At 34.7% G+C, this 20,026-nt stretch overlaps 1 protein-coding gene across 2 annotated transcripts in view; it reads left to right on the forward strand.

The window, feature by feature from the left end:
* Nucleotides 1-4,345: 4,345 nt before the first annotated feature.
* LOC121729203 (clavesin-2-like) overlaps nucleotides 4,346-20,026 on the forward strand; it is a 36,076-nt gene continuing 20,395 nt past the window's right edge. For both annotated transcript variants that reach the window (XR_006035938.1, XM_042117635.1), the window contains exon 1: nucleotides 4,346-4,499. The gene's annotated coding sequence lies outside the window, so the exon portion shown is untranslated. The remainder of the gene's footprint in view (nucleotides 4,500-20,026) is intronic.

A 20,026-nucleotide genomic window follows, 5' to 3' on the forward strand; every position in this document is an offset into this window, starting at 1 on the left:
CTATGCAAATTACATTCATCATCATCATCACTACCATATTATTATACCATACATCGTCCCATGGTTATGACTTATGAGCCTATAATGACCGTGTCATTGGTACTTTTCATAGTCTTTTAGATCGAGACTCGAGTTTGTCAAGCGATAATTGAAAAAATGTATACTTAATATTATAAACCTGAAGAGTATGTTTGCTTGAACGCACTTATCTCAGGAACTACTTGTCCGATTTAGAAACTTATTTCAGTGTTAGATAGCTAATTTATCGAGTAAGACTATAGGCTATATATTATCACGCTAAGACTAATGCGACCTAAGAAACTCAGGAAAATGTGGGAAAAACGTGGGAAATATTAGAAATTACGAACTACTGGAGCAATTTTTATGGCAATATTTCCCACAGATATAGAGTAGACCAAGTGAAGGGAGTAGGGACATAAGAGCTATTTTTTATGGGAAAATGTACGGTTTCCGTAAAATTCCTAATTTATGCGGGCGAAGCCGCGCGGGACATCTAGTTTTTTTATATAAGTAAATTTAGATAAAATGAAACGTAGCTTTAACAGATCATAATATTGTATAAAAATCATTTGTCTAAACGCATTGTCCGGGGAGCAAATTCGGGAATACGTTTGTATGGAAAAACTTCTTTAGTTTTTCCATACAACAAAAATTTGTATATTCATCTGGACACCTTTAGGAACAACTGTACCAACTTTCAAAACTACTCGAATTATTCGGTCTGAATTCCTTAATTTTCCCAGGCTAAGTATATTTTAAAAGCTTTTATTTAACTTGCTCTGTGTGTATGTAAGTATGTATGTTCGGGTGAAATCTTGGAACTCAATTTTGGAGTAGATATATTTAACCGATCGAGCTGAAATTTTGCAGGCACGTTTCGTTTGGATGACAATACATGATATTGTATGTGACATCACTCTAAATCCAATATGGATGACCATCCAAGATGGCGAAATAGTTATTTTCTATGCAGTTCTACAATATGGATATTAATTGAAAGGGCTTTTTGAGAGTAACTCGAAAACGAATGTCATGTCATACTACAACCAATATGGCGGCTCATCCAAGATAGAGGTATAGTTATTTTTAATGCACTTCTGCAATATGGGTATCAAATGAAAGGGCTCATTGAGAGTAACTTGGAAACGAATGTAATGTCATTCTACATCCAATATGGCGTCTCATCTAAGATAGGGGAATATAGTTTTTTTTAAAGCACTTCTGCAATATGGGTATCAAACAAAAAGGCTTATTGAGAGTAAATTGAAAAGTCATGTCGTGTCCTGTCGTGCCGTGTCCTGTCGTGCCGTGTCGTGTCGTGTCGTATCGTAACATGACGTGACGTGACATGTCGTGTCGTGTCGTGTCGTGTCGTGTCGTGTCGTGTCGTGTCGTGTCGTGTCGTGTCGTGTCGTGTCGTGTCGTGTCGTGTCGTGTCGTGTCATTTTTGTTAAGTGATATTTAATTTTTTAGTCGTAAAATTAAGTACGATTTCAAGACATAAATTAAGTTAATCAGATTTTTTAACAAATTCCTGAAACAAAACAAACTACAATCAAGCAAACTTAAGAAATCCAGTCAGAGATTTAACTAAAAAACAAAAAATTAATTATAAGCAAAAACTTTTTGAAAAAAAGCTTTTATTTAAATGCTTACATCAAAAAGAAGAAAATAAATTTCCCCTTAAAAAATTCTATCTATTAAGTTATAACCTCAATATATTATACAATTTGCATTATTATAAAAGCTTGTCGCGAGACATAACAATCTGTCAACATTTTAATTAATTTTATTTTGTTGGCACTTACTAGTTTATTATTAACAAATCGCGCTACAAGCTTTTATAATAATGCAAATTGTATAATATATTGAGGTTATAACTTAATAGATAGAATTTTTTAGAGGAAATTTATTTTCTTCTTTTTGATGTAAGCATTTAAATAAAAGCTTTTTTTCAAAAAGTTTTTGCTTATAATTTATTTTTACATAATATTATCTTAGTTCAAAATTGACATTAAAAAAAATTCATACGTTGTTAGTTGTTACTCAAAACAGTTTCGTGGTGCGCCCCTGGGTACGCCCATGAATTGGTATTACTTTGGAAGCTAAATATCATGAGTGTAATGAACACAAATAGCTGTTAGTAAATTAATAACGATGAAAGGAATGTTAAAATACTGAAGATTGTTACTGTATTTTTATTATATTTTTTTAGTTTTCAAATTATGAGTTAATAAGGCTCTAAATACGGTAAATTACGGCATCTTCGTGGGGGGAGCGCCTTAAGAAAAATCTGTTACAAGGCCGTTTCGCATACAGCTTCTTATTATTTTAATAAGTGGTTGCGTAAAGACATCGTTTTGATCGCGACGACCACAATGCAAATACATTTAAAATAATAGCATGAAGACAAATTACTTACTTATCAATCTTGCTAGTCCTACTTCCTACTAATATTATAAAGGCGAAAGTTTGTTTGGATGTATGGATGTATGAATGTTTGTTACTCTTTCACGCAAAAACTACTTAACGGATTTTAATGAAACTTTACAATAATATAGCTTATACATCAGAATAACACATAGGCTACTATTCTAACCGACTTTCAAAATGGGGAAGGTGTTATGTTCGTTTTTTTATATTCAACGATTACTCCGCCGTTTGTAAACCGATTTTCAAAATTTTTCTTTTGGTATGTAGGGTACCTATCATCCCAATTTGGTATTATATTAAGAAAAGTGGTGATCTGATGTGGGATCCATAAGTAATCGATGGAACTCCTCAAAATTTATAGGGAAACATGTGGTGAATTCGGTTTTGTGAGAAGTATTCTAAGCATATGCTACCAACAAGTAAGATTTTGCACCGAGGTATACCTGGTATACCGTGGTTCGGAAGGTGCTGAGAGAACTCCTGACTCTTTATAAATACAAATTTGGGAGTTTCGGCGTTGTTTTAAGAACGGAAAGCATATGCTACTATGCAAATTACATTCATCATCATCATCACTACCATATTATACCATGCATCGTCCCATGATTATGAGTCTATTATGACCCTGTTATTGGTACTTTTCATAGTCTTTTAGATCGAGACTCGAGTTTGTCAAGCGATAATTTAAAGAAATCTATATTTAATATTATAAACCTGAAGAGTATGTTTGCTTGATCGCGCTAATCTCAGGAACTACAGGTCCGATTTAAAAACTTATTTCAGTGTTAGATAGCTCATTTTTCGAGGCGATTAAGGCTATAGACTGTATATTATCACGCTAAGACTAATACGACCGAAGAAACTGAGGATAATGTGGGAAAACCGGGGGAAAAATTAGAAAGGGTTTATCTCACGAACTACTGGTGCAATTTTATAGCAATATTTGGCACAGATATAGAGTAGACCACGTGAAGGGAGTATATATAGCTATTTTTTATGGGAAAATGTACGGTTTCTGTAAAATTCCTAATTTACGCCGGCGAAGCCGCGCGGGACATCTAGTAATATTATATGAAAATGTAGAATATCATTGTTACTTATTAAATTATTTATTACTTGTAATGTTCCCTATAACAAAGGGATTATCTCATATTTCCTACTAACTATTTATGTAATTACTAAGTATAGCTAACTAAACTAAACCTACAGTTGGTACTACTAATATACCTAATATATTCTGTGCCTATGCCCTATAGTACCTACTATAAGTAATAAACTAAGTCTAGGTATTACTAATATGAAATAACTCGGTACGTAAAAAATTAGAAGTAGGAATCCTAATTCTGCTTATATGGCTAAATGATAATAAAATTATGTAGATACCTACAATGGTACACCCTTGACCGTACTTATTACTGGGCATAACATTATTTCATACCTCTAAAATATCTAATATAATCTAAGGTAAGTATATTTTCAATTTTGTCATTGAAACAAATGACATATTATGCAGAGATATTCCAATAATCTATTCAAATGTAAGAAAAATGCACAAGTTTTGTTTTAATCATAATACTTACTTACAATTTATTCTTCGTAAAAGTTTTGGTATATACAAGCATTAAGTTATGAAATTCGATCACAAAATTGTAACTATACGCCGCGCTACACAAACGAGGTCAAAGAAAGTTAGAAAAACGAAACTAGAGAGCAACCGGTCCGCGCCGATCTCTACAGTTATCATTCAAAATAAAGAGATTTCTTACTTTTTTAAAGCGACCTATTTATATTTTTAATTTGCTTGTTGTCTGTTGTATTATATTTTTCATCTAGAAAGTCCAAGAAATACGGTGGTGTTGACAATTGACCCAGAGGCTCGGCTCCCTTCACATTAGTAATTTAGTAGCGCTGCGGCACTCGAAGAGGTGTAACATCGCCTCACCGCTCACAATTCACAGTAAATAAATATCATAAATTAGATTTTAATAATAATAGTGAATAAGTGTTAATTAAGTCGTGTTGGATATTTGCAGTTAGTAAAACAGGTAAAATATTTTTCTCATCTACTTTTCAGTGCTTTTCACGATAAGAAAACTTTTCATGGAGTGCATCACATAATTTATGGTGGTTACCCCACTGTGCCAGACGAGGAGGGTTATATTTCTTAAGTGTGTGTACCTATGTGTATTTGGCACGTGTTAGTGGTTTTAAATATCAGGTGATCTGTATGCTCGACGTTTGCCGGCTTCATTGAAAACTTGCGGTCAATTACACACATTCTTGGTTCTACCGTCTAGTACCTACATGGCTAAGTGGTGGTGGTAATACCAGCCTAGTAGGATCTGAATTCTGAATACCTACTACCGCACTCTGCATCGCACTCAGAAACAAACATTAATAAGTTACTTAACTGTAATTAAATAAAGATTTCGACATAATCCCCGTACATTATCTGTCAAACTCTTCGTTAAATTGAAGTTTAATTATAATTAAATGTCTCTGAGTGCGGCAGTTAGAGTGACAAACTAAGTATTTAATATTTAAATGCTTATATCTTAACAAGCAGAATATCGAGATCTAAAAATCTATCTGTGTTAACATCGAGATCTAAGAATTAAGTAAGAATCTCAAAGCTGCAACCAATGATGCATGATTGATGATGCATCGGTCAACTCATTCTCAGAAATAAGCATTTTACCCAACAGTTTAGCAATGAAAATATCACAATCGCACACCGCGATGGTTATGTAGGCGGTGAGACCATAATTATAATCACTTCACTTTTTCTTCCTTCCATCTTCACTTTTTGAAAACGGTAGGGTAAAATTCGTACAGTAATCCAACTATAATCGGCTCTCGTTAAGAAGCCAGTGTCAATATATTGTACTTTAAAATGTCAAATCGATATCCATAAGGGCCTTCTTCAAGTTGAGACATGATAGATTATAGATATTTATTATTGCAACCATGATGGCGCATCTGCAATCATAGAGGACATTCTCTACAGTGTACACCACGTCTACACGTTCGTAATCACTTGTATTGGTCCCTCATGGGTCATGGCCAATATAGATAGGCCGCATTAGACGTCGTTTATCAAATTCATCTCAGGCCTTTGCATCCGTACCGGGATCGAACCTGCACCCTCTCAAGTGCGAACCAAAGGTATACCCACTAGGCCACGCGGACGCTATATTTATCAAATACAGGGCCGTCTCTAGCCCATGTGGCGCCCGTGTGCAAATATTACCCTAGCCCCCCCCCCCCCCCCCCCCCCGAACCCTTCTAAATAAAAAAGAAATAGGCCAAGTGCGAAGTAGGCTGCACGGCGCTCGGTGCGGCAAGGTCGAGAGTACATTTTTTGTGATCTTGTGGTTTAGCAGCAACATTTTAATAATTTATGACTTCACCAGATGACCCGGTGAACTTCGTATGACCTCCCTCCTAATATGAACCTTCTTATGAATTCTAGGAATAATTATTTCGAGACTAAAATTAAAATAATGGTTTATGGTAGTGATGATGATGACAATGATGAATGTAATAATATCATAATATTTTCCGTTATTAAAACAATGCTGAAACTCTCGAACTTGTATCTTTAAAAAGTCAGGAGTTATGTATATAATCTAAAAGCTATAATTATTATTGTAAAGTTTCATTAATATCCGTTCAGTAGTTTTTGAGTAAAAGAGTAAAAAACATCCATACAAACTTTCGCCTTTATCATATTATTATAGCTTCATTCATTATGAGATCACGTACTCGTCATTTTGAATGAAATTCGTAAATTGTAATACGAATTACGACGTCCTTACTCGACCGCAATCAGGCAGCGACTGTCGTAACTCGTATCGGCCACGTGTAGAGGCGTACCGCCATCGCTGGGCCATCGCCCATCATCCTTTGATGTGCGGCCGAAAAACCGACACCGCCGCCATTCCACGGCCAGCGCTGGCGCCGTCGGCCAGCCTACGCCACTACGTCCTCCCCACGCTGGCCCATCGTGATGGCATACTACGCTGGCCCATCGTGTAGAGCCGCAATAAAATAAAACGATTCGGGGCTTTAATTCGGTCAACGGAGCCGAGAAAGTTATCTAAGTGAAAACGGCTAATCCTTCATTGTTAACGAAATAATAAATAAGTATACATAAATAATAATCATTACTTCGGCCTCTTTGCGAACTGACTTGTTAAATTAAATACCCATGTGAGTGCATACTACGTAGCTGGGGAAAGCGTCTTTTTAACTGACTTCCAAAAAGGAGGAGGTTATATTATGTACGTCTGTGGATATTTTTTTATTTTTGTATGTTCAACGATTACTCCGCCATTTGTGAACCGATTTTCAAAATTTTTTGTTGTTGTATAGGGTTCAACCCCAATTTGGTGCCATGTTCACAAAAGTGGTGACCTGATGTAGGTTTAAGGTTTACCATTTATGACGTTTTAGGGTGAATTTCAACAAATGACCTTTTTTATCATATCGGTGAACTTTTTTATTTATACATATTTTTAGTGTCCGACCGAAACTGATTTTTCAGCCGAAACCGAAACCGAACTTTCGGCCTTACTCTTAGTTTCGGCCGAAACCGAAACCGAAACCGAAACTTGGTAAAACATTTAAAATTACGATTATTTACTGAAATTTATTGATTTTTTACATAAATTACAATTTTTTAACTAAAGAAAAAGTACCACATTGAATTTTTTACGTTTTGTGACATTTCTTACCATAAACATTATTATTCTTAGACCCGAATAACTTTTTGTACTATATTCCGTTTTTTTATACGATTCCAAGTAGGTGCGTTTCGTCTCCTCATTCACAGCAAATCCGATTTATTTTTATGAAATAAGGGGGCAAACGAGCAAACCTGATGGAAAGCAACTTCCGTCGCCCATAAACGCTCGCAGCATCAGAAGAGCTGCAGGTGCGTTGCCGGCCTTTTAAGGGGTAATAGGGGAGGGTAGGGAAGGGAATAGGGGAGGGTACGGAAGGAAATAGGGGAGGGTATGGAAGGAAATAGGGGAGGGTAGGGAAAGGAAAAGGGTAGGGGATTGGGCCTCCGGTAAACTCACTCACTCGGCGAAACACAGCGGAAGCGCTGTTTCACGCCGGTTTTCTGTGAGGACGTGGTATTTCTCCGGTCAAGCCGGCCCATCCAAAATTTATTTTCTGAACGCCCAATATTGGAGTTTTAACTTCATAAAACACATGTCCTGTCGGTGTAGAGTATGACAGATCGAAAAACATAGGATAAAAATTGTTAAGTTGACAGTTTTCAAAGATATGCGTTTGGTTAGCTTATTTATCGTTTCTTGCTATTTGTTACTAAAACAACGTGACAAGGCTCAAAGACGATAAAAATCTATAAAAATCATCAATCAAACGTATAACGTAAACTTAGATTCATTAATCGTGATTAAATGAAGAATGTAAAATCTATTTGAAACAAAACGAGATTCACGTCGCCATTACAAATAAACGCGTTCATTGTTCAATGAGAACTTAGTTTAATAAAACGTTTAAGTGTGATTGGTGAAATTCCCCTTAATGTATTGTAACGAAGGATTACCCTAAGAAAGAAGAGCAGAAGTTATTTGAAGTCATTTTATTTAGGTGCGATTCACCTAACAAATAGAACGCGCTTAGTGTACCTACACGTGTAAACGCGTTTATAGCACCAACTTGCATTTCACTAACATAAAGTTCACAACAAATCCGAGTTTTATCTTCAGAATGTCCAATGTTGCACGGTTAAACTTCATTAAAGCCGTTAAAGTCCTGCTTAAAGTTAAAGTGTAGTGTCATGGCGATGTTATAGACGAAAAAAATGATGCGTTTGGGTAGTTTATATATCGTTTCTTGCTTTTTTATTGATTGAGGAACGCGTTTAATGAGAACTAAGTTTTATAAAACGAAGTTGTGCGATTGGTGAAATCCTCCCTTAGACATACTACTGAACGACGTACTACTAAAAACAAAATCAATAATTGCAGTATATTATTTTTATGGGAGACATGGACACGACGGCGGTCGAAGTTCAAAACGAAATGACTAAGCAAACTTGCAGTTGACGTCACATTTTTTTTCTCCAGAAGGCGTTTTGCCACTAAACCTGAAAAATATACTGAGGGCCGCAAGAGTGAAGCTTACGGGGAAGTGGGCTAGATAAGATTCTAGCAGGGTAGGAACGGTCTAAGTCCTATGAGATTGCGTGTCCAAAAAAAAAGAGTGAAGCGAGATGATTTACTAGATAAATCTCGCAAGATATTATATCCTAAGATATCTTATAATCTCACAGTCAAACAAAATTCTTAAGTAAATAAAGTTCACACACAATATAATCAATTTATCATAGCATTTACTAAATCGTTTGTTTGGGAAACATTGTTCAAATAGCACGTAATTTGCCAACAGTTATATATATTAAATAAGCCTGCTTTTATCGTAGAAATAAAATTCAATAATATAATTTTGATAAAAATAGGTTAAGACTATTTAATGAAAATAAAACGAAGTGCTAATTTTTGATTTGGGACTAATCTGGAATACATAATCTCAAAACATGATTAAATAGATGGTGGCGAACTGAGCCAGGGCCTCGCTGGCAAGCAAGCTCGAGTTAACTGCGAAGTTTACCGAACGATGCATGAGTTTTGGTTTCGGCTATATTTTAGCCGAAACCGAAACTAAGGCCGAAACTAGATTTTTTGGCCGAAACTGGCCGAAACCGAAACCGAAAGTTCGGTCGGTCACTACATATTTTATATACTTTTCAGGTTTTATGTATTCTTTAGGATACAAAATGTTCCCAAATTTAATATCATTAACGTATCATTTAAGACTAAGGAGAAAATTCAGTTAAACCGGCACCGATTTTTATTTCTGTGCACCGATATGATAAGCTTAACCACCGAAATGACATACTAATCCAGCGATGTGATAATATTATTTTTATAATATTATATTTATGTATTTATTTCTATCAAGAACAGGGTGCTTAAAATAAAATTAAAATATTTTTTAAATGTTTTACAATATTTGAGTGGATTTTCAACAACTTGCATTTTTATATAATTTTGGTAAAAATTTTTGTTTCCACCAAAATTGGAGATGTGTTTACGAGAAACTGGTACGACAACCACCGCCTAGACGAGTTACCTTATGACAGAATGAGGTGAATGGCGTATTTTTTATGCTTCAAGAATCAATGGTATTTTGTAAAAATAATGTTTTACACACCTTCTTACCCACCAAAATTGGAATTTGCGAGAAAAATAATCATTAAAAAAAATCGTGCACTAAAGTTATAGCACTTTAACTTAACTATAAACAAACCAGAACTCTACCGATATTCAAAATAACAACATGATATTATTTCCACAATTAGGTTTTGTGATAAAACGGTTTTCTTTCATTTCTGGCTGGAAACTGGTACGACCCAGCCCACAGCCACTTCCTAAACGGGATAGCGTGTGGCTAAATGAAGTAAATGGCGTATTTTTTATGCTTAAGGGATCAATGGTATTTTTTAGAAACAACGTTTCGTAAATCCCACCAAAATTTAAAAATTCTCCGCGACAGACCTAAACTGTGTCATAAAAACTCAACTACAGAGGTTAGAACAATAAAATGGATATATTATGAAGAGTCAACTATATAAAACGACTACATAAAAATAAAAATCTAATCCAGTATCAAGTTTTCTGTTAATCGGTCTAGATATTGAGTAAAATAGTTCGGCGACAAGCCACCAAAATTGGAAATCGCCTATAAATTATGTTTATTTTCTTGGAAAATAATAATTATTAAAAAAAAAAAGGATAGGCCCAAATTATAAGCGTTATGTTTTACCTTTAAAATCAAAAATGAAAACGATATCTTGAAAAAATAAGATAGCTTTCAGCCTTGCCGCGCAAAAAAGCGATTTGGGAAATCCAGTCATTTGATGTAGGGATATAGAATAAATAAAATAATAAAATTTATCATCGTTGCCTTTATTAAAATTAACTAGATGTGAAAAGAAAAATAAAGTAAAAACTTTAAATGCCATTACATCCTTACTATCATGCGCATTTGTAATGTCTTTGTATACTTAACGAAATGCCACTAGATCAACGGATATGATAAAACAATTCACCGATTTGGTAAAATTATCAACCGATATGATAAAGCAATCCACCGATGTGACAAAACTGTGCGTTGGTTATGATTCCAAAATTAGATTTAAGACACCGATTCGTTTTTCCTTATAATTTCGGTGTAAATTATCATATCGGTGGTTAAAATGACCACCGATTACACCGATATGAGAGCAGCGACGTGAGAAAAAACGCACTTTTTATCAAATTATAAAAAATACATTATATCTAAGATAAATTTGGTTACAGATAATGAAGCTTTATCACTTAATACATTCAATAGAACCAAACAACAATTTTAAAACTATTAATTACATTTAAAAAATTCAATCACCGATATTATAAAATAATTGCCCGAGAACATTTTAAAGGCATACTTATATTGTTGGCACGAATATGGAGCGTTTTGACGAAAATCTGTCTTGACTGCGTGGAAGCACACACTAAGGAGTAAATTAAAATTGGGGTGGGGAGACTGCCCGACTCGTCGATGAAAAGTAATGCTCAAATTTCTTTTATCCAGCGATATGAAGAAAATTCTCAGGACAAGTACATTTGTGCCTCTAAGTAACTATAATCGTTAATTATGTAATAAAATATGGTATATAATAATAGATTAACTAGTATTCTACGAAATAATATAAGTTATACCTTTAAATTATTCATATTTTCTAGTATGTAAGCGTTTTTGTTTGTAAAAAAAAGTAGAGGGACAGCACCGATTTGATAAAAATAGATCTTCAAGTTATTTATTTCTACCTTTGTAATAGTCCTAGGCATGTTATATTTTTGCCACAATCCTATAGCTACCCATTGAATAGTAAAACAAATAATTTACAACAATATTCCCTTTTTTTAATAGTAATTTCAACGAAGACAAAAAAAAGCCGTTTGGGAAATTCACCCTTTAGTAATGTATTTTATATAGTAATGTCACTAATGTACAGCATAATATATTTTTTTAGACTTACATGAACTATTTTAGAGTAAAGCACCCTTAAGACTATTAAGATAGGTAGTACCACCCAGAGGTATTTTTCATAGAGTAGTTTGATCAAATTAAGGGTTTAAGTGCATTAAGAGGATACACCAGGGGCGAGAGAAATTGAAAATAGGTATTTGAAAATGTATTGCTGTCTCACCAAACTCAAGTCTCCCACCGCAGAGCGCGATAGAGACAACACGACAAAAGTTCTAATAAAAAAACAGAAAATCATCGATTCGTTGTTCGCTGATTCCTTCTCTAAAACTTAACCGATTTAAGTAATGTTTTCATTAAGAATTAAAGCAAGGCTTGAGCTGTGTTCCTATGTTTTATTTTCTTTTGTATATTCTAGCCACCTTTGTTTTCTGAGTGTTTGAACACAGAGGAAAATCTGGCAATTTTTTTGGGTTTTTGGACGTTCTTACCTTTTTTAATAATTAAATTATGAAAAAAAAGAAAGGGACATAGGGACATGCTAATAGTGGCCATAGATATTCAGGAAAAAAATCATAACTCTACCGGCATTATCCAGGGAGGAAACAGGGGACAGCGTTTGTATGGAAAAACGGCGGTGTGGAATCCTCTTAATATAGGCCGATAAAAATCGTTTATTTTATGCACCTCCGTACACAAGATATAATACTGATTAAGCGGTCGGCTAAACTATCGGCCACCATACCAGCTAATTTAATCGTGATCGATTTGAGAGATTAACCTATGCGTGTGGGGTATCTGTGGATAGGTCTTCAAAAATCATATTATTGAAGTGTCTAATATAATTTTAACTTTCATTAACAAGTCAAAAATTGTTAATCGGAAAGAAGGGAATATAGTTTAAAAGTAATAGGATGATCATTCTTAGCCTTAAAATAAGGAAAAGTGTTATTTTAACAAGGAAAATATGAATATAGAGAAGTACAACAACAGAACAATAATGTTAAACAATGCATGGAGTCGTGATACGCATAATAATTAATAACATGATGACACGGACGTCAAGTTCGTCAGTTGTTTTATGGAACATTCGTATGACTTTAGTATAGTATGAGTATTTGAGTTTGGATAGATACATGGGCGTACCCAGGGGGGCAGGAGGGGGCCCCCTGCTAGTATCTTATCTAGTACTTTTATCTATAAAAATTTAAAATTAAGATTATTTTTAACAAAAAATTAAAACCGACTTCCAAGGTAACAACAATAATAACATCCTTATAATATGAACTAAAAAGTATTAAATAATGTTTCCTATCTAATAGTGCCTTTTTCTGTATTCGGCTAAAACTCAACTAGGTATTTCTGTACTAAATCTTCATCATTTTGAAGTCGGTACCAGATATAGCTGAATCTTTAGTCTGCCAGAATATTTGAAACTTTTGTAACTGGCACCGACTTCAAAATTATGAAAATTATCCAATTGGCTATTTGAGTGAAGAAGCTTCAGAGGCAAGGAATAAAGAATTTAGAAATACTAGAAAGACGAGTCGAGCAGAAACTAATGAAGATTTGTTGCACAACTTTTTAATAAGCTCTGATCCATATTTGTCTCACATTCGTCCAAAGTTGCCTAAAAATAAACACCAAGAATTTCATCCAGACACAGTCGACCTGTTGCTTGAAAGACCTCTTTTATCAGAAGATTACGAAGAAAGTGAAGTTGTTCATTACAAGGCGATGATAGCATTGGAGATCCACTATATTTTGTAAAGCGCGTTGGTTTAATTGATTATGATTTATTATTGTTTATTTATAAGTTTCATTTGAAATTGTTTGAGTTATTAGTGTGTGCAACAATTTTTATTTTATTATAATTACAATAGTTTAGTCAGTAGTTCATTTTAGTTTAATTTTGTTTTTGCTATCCATGTTTGTAAATACATATAAGTATTGTTGCTTTTTAAGGACTCGTTTTATATATATTATACCCATACAATTTTCGTAATTATTTTTTTTTGGCTTAAAACATCATTTTTGTACAAAACTTATAAAGGATTTATTGTTACTCTTTAGGACATCTTTCGAATAGTATTTTTCCACACCTAAAAAGTTAGTAAAATTATTTCAAAATTTTTAACCCCTCTACTGCAAAAGGCTGCACGTAAATTTTCGTATTTTTTTTTTCTAAACCTTATATACCACTAGAACTTTACTTGTTTCAAAAATGAACCAGAATGACTCAGTAGTTTTTGCAAAAACTCTATTTATAGATTCTTTCCCATACAACATTTTCGTAATTATTTTTTTTCACCTTAAATATACATTTTTATAAAAAACTTAATAAGGATTTATTGTTACTCCTCTTAAAATCTATCGGATGGTATTTTTTTCAACACCAAAATCGAACTTTTTTGCGAATGTCCACTATTTAGCGATTTCGGACCACTGTGCGGCGGCGGCACGGCCGGCTTCGAAATTTATATGGAAACATGTGGTGATTTTGGTTTTATAAGAAGCATCCAAAGCATATGCTACCAAAACGCAAGATTTTGCACCGAGGTATACTATGGTTCCGGTGGTTACGAAGATACTAAGAGAACTCCGGATTCTTTATAAATACAAGTTTGGGGGTTTAGGCGCTGTTTTAAGAACTGAAAGCATATGCTACTATGCAAATTACATTCATCATCATCATCATTACCACGTCAGGGTCACCAATGTCACCAAAATTTAACATAACAAATTCAACCTTAACTCCAGAGCATAAGGCACACATTTGACATTACTTCTGAGAAGTAAGCTGCTTCGATAATACAAGTAACATTAATTAAATAATTATTGTTACTTGTATTTCTCAATTAAATAATTATACACTTTCCTTGCACTTATTCCACTTTATTTTAAAAAATACACACCTGATGATGATTTTTTGCTTCTCATAAAACCAAAATCACCATATTATGTTTCCATATAAATTTCGAAGAGTTCCCTCGATTACTCATGGTTCCCATAATCAGGTCACCACTTTTGTGAAAATGGGACCAAATTGAAGTGAAACCTAATACAACAAAACAAAAATTTCGAAAATCGGTTCACAAACGGCGGAGCAATCGTTGAACATACAAAAAAAAATATATATCCACAGCCGAATATATAACCTCCTCGTTTTTTGGAAGTCGGTTAAAAACGAATTTTTGCCATTTGTTTGCAATACTTACAATACCGTATTTATTATTTTTACAACTAAACATTTTTTTTTAATTTTTTTTTTTTTTTTTTTTTTTTTTTTTATATCTATGGACGCTTCACACCACGTCAGTCTGGCCCCGTGCTAAGTACCTAAAGGACTTGTGTTACAGGTACCAGACAACGGAAATATATTTAATACTTTTATACTATACATATATTTAAGATTTTTATTATATCATACACATATTTAATATATACATCCAGACCCGGGAACATTGAAAACATTCTTATAAACACCTAGCTTATAAAAATATCTAATAATATACTTTCGGATCAGCAGTTTTGTTAGCTCCGCTACACCCGGAAACAGCAAAGCTGCACATTACTGATATATTTAGAGTAGATAATAATATACATCTTCATGCTTCATATTATAACATAGCAGGTTCATTACAGATCTTGAACAATATCTGGACGCTATTAAGCATTCGTGTACTAACCCTCATAAAAATTATTGTGTATTGAGTTATGAATTTATGTTCTTTTTTTTATGTTCTTTAAATGATTTAGAACAAGACTGCATTCAAAATTTAACAACAAAAAAACTGTTTTTTTCTACGAAAGGGTCTAAGCTTATCTAGTTTAATCGTGGCTATAATTACTAGTCTGTTGCTAGTTGGTTAATGGTTTGGAGATAAACAATGAGGGGGCCTGGCTTCCCCTAAAGTCACACTCGTGACATTCTAATCGGGCAATATTGAGAGCTACGAAAATAAGCTATATTTATCTGAATACAAAATACCTATGTAAAAAACAAAGAACATAATATTATGTATATTCGGTCGAATTGAGAAACCTTATCCTTTTTAGAAGTCGGTTAAAAATAAAATAATATGGTCATTTGTCGTGTATAACTAGGGCTAGGGTCAAGAGACGGTTTGCGCAATCTTAGGGTAAACTCGAGGTACCAAGTATCAGCATAAATTTTCCAGTAAGGTCGAATTTAAAAGTCTTCGGTGACCTCACCAAAATGACCCACTTAACATTCAAGTCCAATAGTTTCACAATACGAATAAGTTAATAAAGCTGGACCAGAATTTTATAGCTCGTAAGTAAAATATGCACTTTAAAGTTTAAAGATACAGCGACTTACTACAACATTTTTTTTTAATTATTTTTGATTTTGGAACTTGGTGCCAATAGCCAATCGTCCTAAAATGACGAAAATTAAGGTTTTTTTTTTTAAATTTTGCCATTTATTCAATAATTTTTCTTAAAGTTAAGTATCTTGTTAATCTAGGTTACAATGTATCAGCGGTTTTGAAATTTGAAAACGACCACTAGCTGAACTTGGGAAGTCTTTTTCTTTGTCACATTTTTGTTTTCACCAAAACCATAAAAATTTATATACCTTATTCATATTATCATCTTCTTCTATGTTTTGCTTGGTTGTGATAGCCACATTAGGTGTGTAAATATTAAGGACATCTGTGCCGATGTCGACCTTAACCTCCTAGGTACAGAAGAGATAATGGATTGTACTCACTGTACAATGTTTGATGGCTATTTTCAAGGAAAAATGTATTTGCACACATATTTAACATTGTTATATTTACTTTGTAGTCTTGAGGAGGATAAAAGTTCATACAACACTGAATAGTAACCTGGGAATTGTAAGAATATTAGAACCGATGCGGTGGACGGTGGTAGAGTTCTAAATTCTAGAATCCTAGATTTTACACTGCACGCTTGAGACTGCTTAATGGTTTACTTGTTTTTTTTTTAATGAAATAAGGAGGCAAACGAGCAAACGGGTCATCTGATGGAAAGCAACTTCCGTCGCCCATGGACACTCGCAGCATCAGAAGAGCTGCAGGGGCGTTGCCGTCCTTTTAAGAGGGAATAGGGTAACAGGGGAGGTTAGGGATGGGATGGGAATAGGGGAGGGTAGGGAAGGGAATAGGGTAGGGGATTGGGCCTCCGGTAAACTCACTCACTCGGCGAAACACAGCGCAAGCGCTGTTTCACGCCGGTTTTCTGTAAAACAGCGTTTTTAAACAATCACAAAGAAACGTTAAAACAATCACAAAATCACGTTTTTAAACAATCACAAAAAAAAGTAACAAGAATCTTCTTCCAACTAATTATTCTCTGGATAAAAAGAAAAGTAGGTAATTTCTGTTATGCATCAAGCTATTATGTTTTGCACCAAATAATAAGTTGCACACATAAAGTTACATTTATATATTACTAGCTGTCCCGGCAAACGTTGTTTTGCCATATAAATAATTTTTGGTATGAAAAATAGATGTTGGCCGATTCTAAGACCTACTCAATATGCTCACAAAATTTCATGAGAATCGGTCAAGCCGTTTCGGAGGAGTACCTACGGGAACGAACATTGTGACACGTGAAATTTATATATATTATTTAACATGGGATAAAAATATAGTCAGTAAAATAAACATTCACAGAGCTATGAGATGAATCTCGGTGCGGGGAAAGTCTGTGCAGCCGAGCAGAATGGGGTCGAGTGAGTCAGCGCGTCTGCGCCCGCGCAGCCGTTATGCCCTGCACTCTGCTGCAATATCTGTGTATATGTAAACATACTTACAGAATATAACAAAATACAGTCATATCACAAAATACAAATAACAAATAATATACAATATCACACATATACACATATCACAAATAATATACAATATAGAGTATAGACTATCATCAGACTGAATCGGGCAGGTACATGTATGCATTAAAGGGACTTTAGAGAACTCGAAATAGTCAAAGAATGCAGTTTCTTCTTGATACTGCACGATCAGTGGTCACCATTGGGCGGTACTTTCTGAGATTGCTGAAAGTCGTTGTTCGAGATAGACCTTTTCAGCGTAGGATATTATGCGTACACGCAAAGAAAGGATTGCAACGACCGCCAATTTTTTTACACTCCGAATAGTGCCAGAACAAGTGACAGAAGAGTGCGCTTGTTTCATGAGAATCACAGTCCATAGACACAAATCCTGTTGATAGCTCATGTTCGTCCACGTCTTTGTATCATATTTTGTCTAGGAAGTGACGTGTCACAACTCACGAGCATACACAAGTCATAGGTTTGGTGACGCTGTTGAAGACATTCACGATATTAATTAACCGATATAAATTGTATTCTCGTTACATGGTCCATTATGATCCATATACGACGGCTGTTGATGCTAACACTTGTCGCTAATAAAAGATGTGATTTATTACCGGCGCGCTTTTAATTACCTCTGTGACATTGCTGCCACGGTCCATTGTTTCCACATCACGAGTTAGTTGTTATTGCTTCACAAATTACTGTAAATAAAGGATTATGCACTTGAATTACTTCATCAGTGTGGGATACTTATATGAAGTCAGATGTCATCGTTTAAACTCTATTGATATGGAAATTAAGTGCCATACTATATAGCTTATAGCTATGCCTGGGGAATTTCTTTAATTCTGCGATTGATCAACTTTAAACCGCGAGTAGGCGTTGATCTTAACCGCGGTAGGTTTCCGATTTCGATTTGAATGGTATGCATTGTGAATCCGGCGCCTGGTTTTGTGGCTAAGGGATAGAGCATCCCTTAGCTTGACCAAACTTAAAGCTGATTTTATGACGTCATTTTAACCATTGCTCGGTATACGCAGAACATTATAATAACAGGGTAGGTTATAGGTATGCTCTATTTTACCTTGTAGTGAAAGCGCTAGGTTTAACCCAGAAAAGGGAATACGATTTCGCCACAAACATAAAATGGTTTGACAAGCGCAACCAGCCATTAGACATCATTAGCGGGGCTCGCAATCACTGCATATATTTTGTATAGGATTACGATAGCCGTGTTGTAATATCGATGACAAAACTCTATTACGTTTTGGTTTTTTAACGGGTTTCAAAAGTAGAACGGAACCTCATTTACAATACTTTAGCTTATTTATTTCTAGCGAAGTCGGTGAACATTTTTCTTGCAACCTCGTACTGAAGATAGTGCTTGCGTAAGACAGTAGCCACATTTGTTGCTGTGTTCCATAGTTTCGTTTGTTCATCCGATTGCCGCGAAGACAAACCCAACCTCCGTACCCTGTCTGTCCGTCTGTCTGCCTGCAGGCTGTATCTCAAGAACGGTGATAGTTAGATAATTGAAATTTTTACAGATTATGTATTTCTGTTGCCGCTATAACAACAAATACTACCTAAAAACAAAATACTCAAATATTTAAGGTGCTCTCATACAACAAAATTGATTTTTTGGCATTTTTTAGTCTTTATCAATAATGGCACGTACCTACACGTAGGCACTTGAAATATTCACAAAATACTTAATAAAAATAGTAATTTAATATTTGATAGATAAATTAAAATAAAATAAATATTTAAGGGGGACTCCCATACAAAAAAAATTGCCTATTTTTGCTCTTAAATGGTACGGAACCCGTCGTGCGCGAGTCCGACTCTCACTTGTTTTAGATTAGCGTTTTTAAATCTAGATTTTTTTGTCATTTGTATGGTAAAGCGCGCGGCGCGGCGTCACGAGTTTCCCCATACAAAAGTGAAAAAATTTGCTCTTACAGCGCTGCTACTTTTACAGTGAACTCTACACACGGGACTCATTCAAACCCTAAAGTATTATTACAAATTAGCTTTGTGACACCTGTATAACCTTACCTACGTATAGGCCGTATAGCTCAGCTGGTCCATGGCATAGGGACCATGATGTATTTATTTACATACAGTAACGAGGCCAGTAACCTGTGAGAAAAAAGTACGCTAAGGGCCGTGTCGCAATATTTCGGGAACTAACGGTAGGGCAACGACCGCCAGTCGGATCCCGCCTCACCTTCCCACCTGACGTGCATCCAGATTTAAGACATGTAGCATCCAGTAAGTCCTATTTATTTTTGATTTAAAAAAATTAAATTTTTGGAAAAGAGAACAACGTAAATATTTTCCCTTGAATTGGAGTTATTTTTTTTAAAGGTGAAATTATTTGTAAATATTGAATTTTGAACTAATAAAATGGAAACAAAAACTTGCGACTTCTTAATCTATACTAATATTATAAATGCGAAAGTATCTCTGTCTGTCTGTCTGTCTGTCTGTCTCGCTTTCACGCCAAAACTACTGAACCGATTGCAATGAAATTTTGTACACAGTTATTCTAGAGTCTGAGAAAGGACATAGGCTACATTTTGATGTGGGAAAATATCTTATTTCCATGAAAATATCGATGAAAATTAATTCGCATTGCGCGTGGCCAGCGCTCATCCCAGGGGTCCTGGGTTCGAG

This window comes from Aricia agestis, chromosome 1, assembly GCF_905147365.1.
Source record: "Aricia agestis chromosome 1, ilAriAges1.1, whole genome shotgun sequence".
NCBI lineage: Eukaryota > Metazoa > Arthropoda > Insecta > Lepidoptera > Lycaenidae > Aricia > Aricia agestis.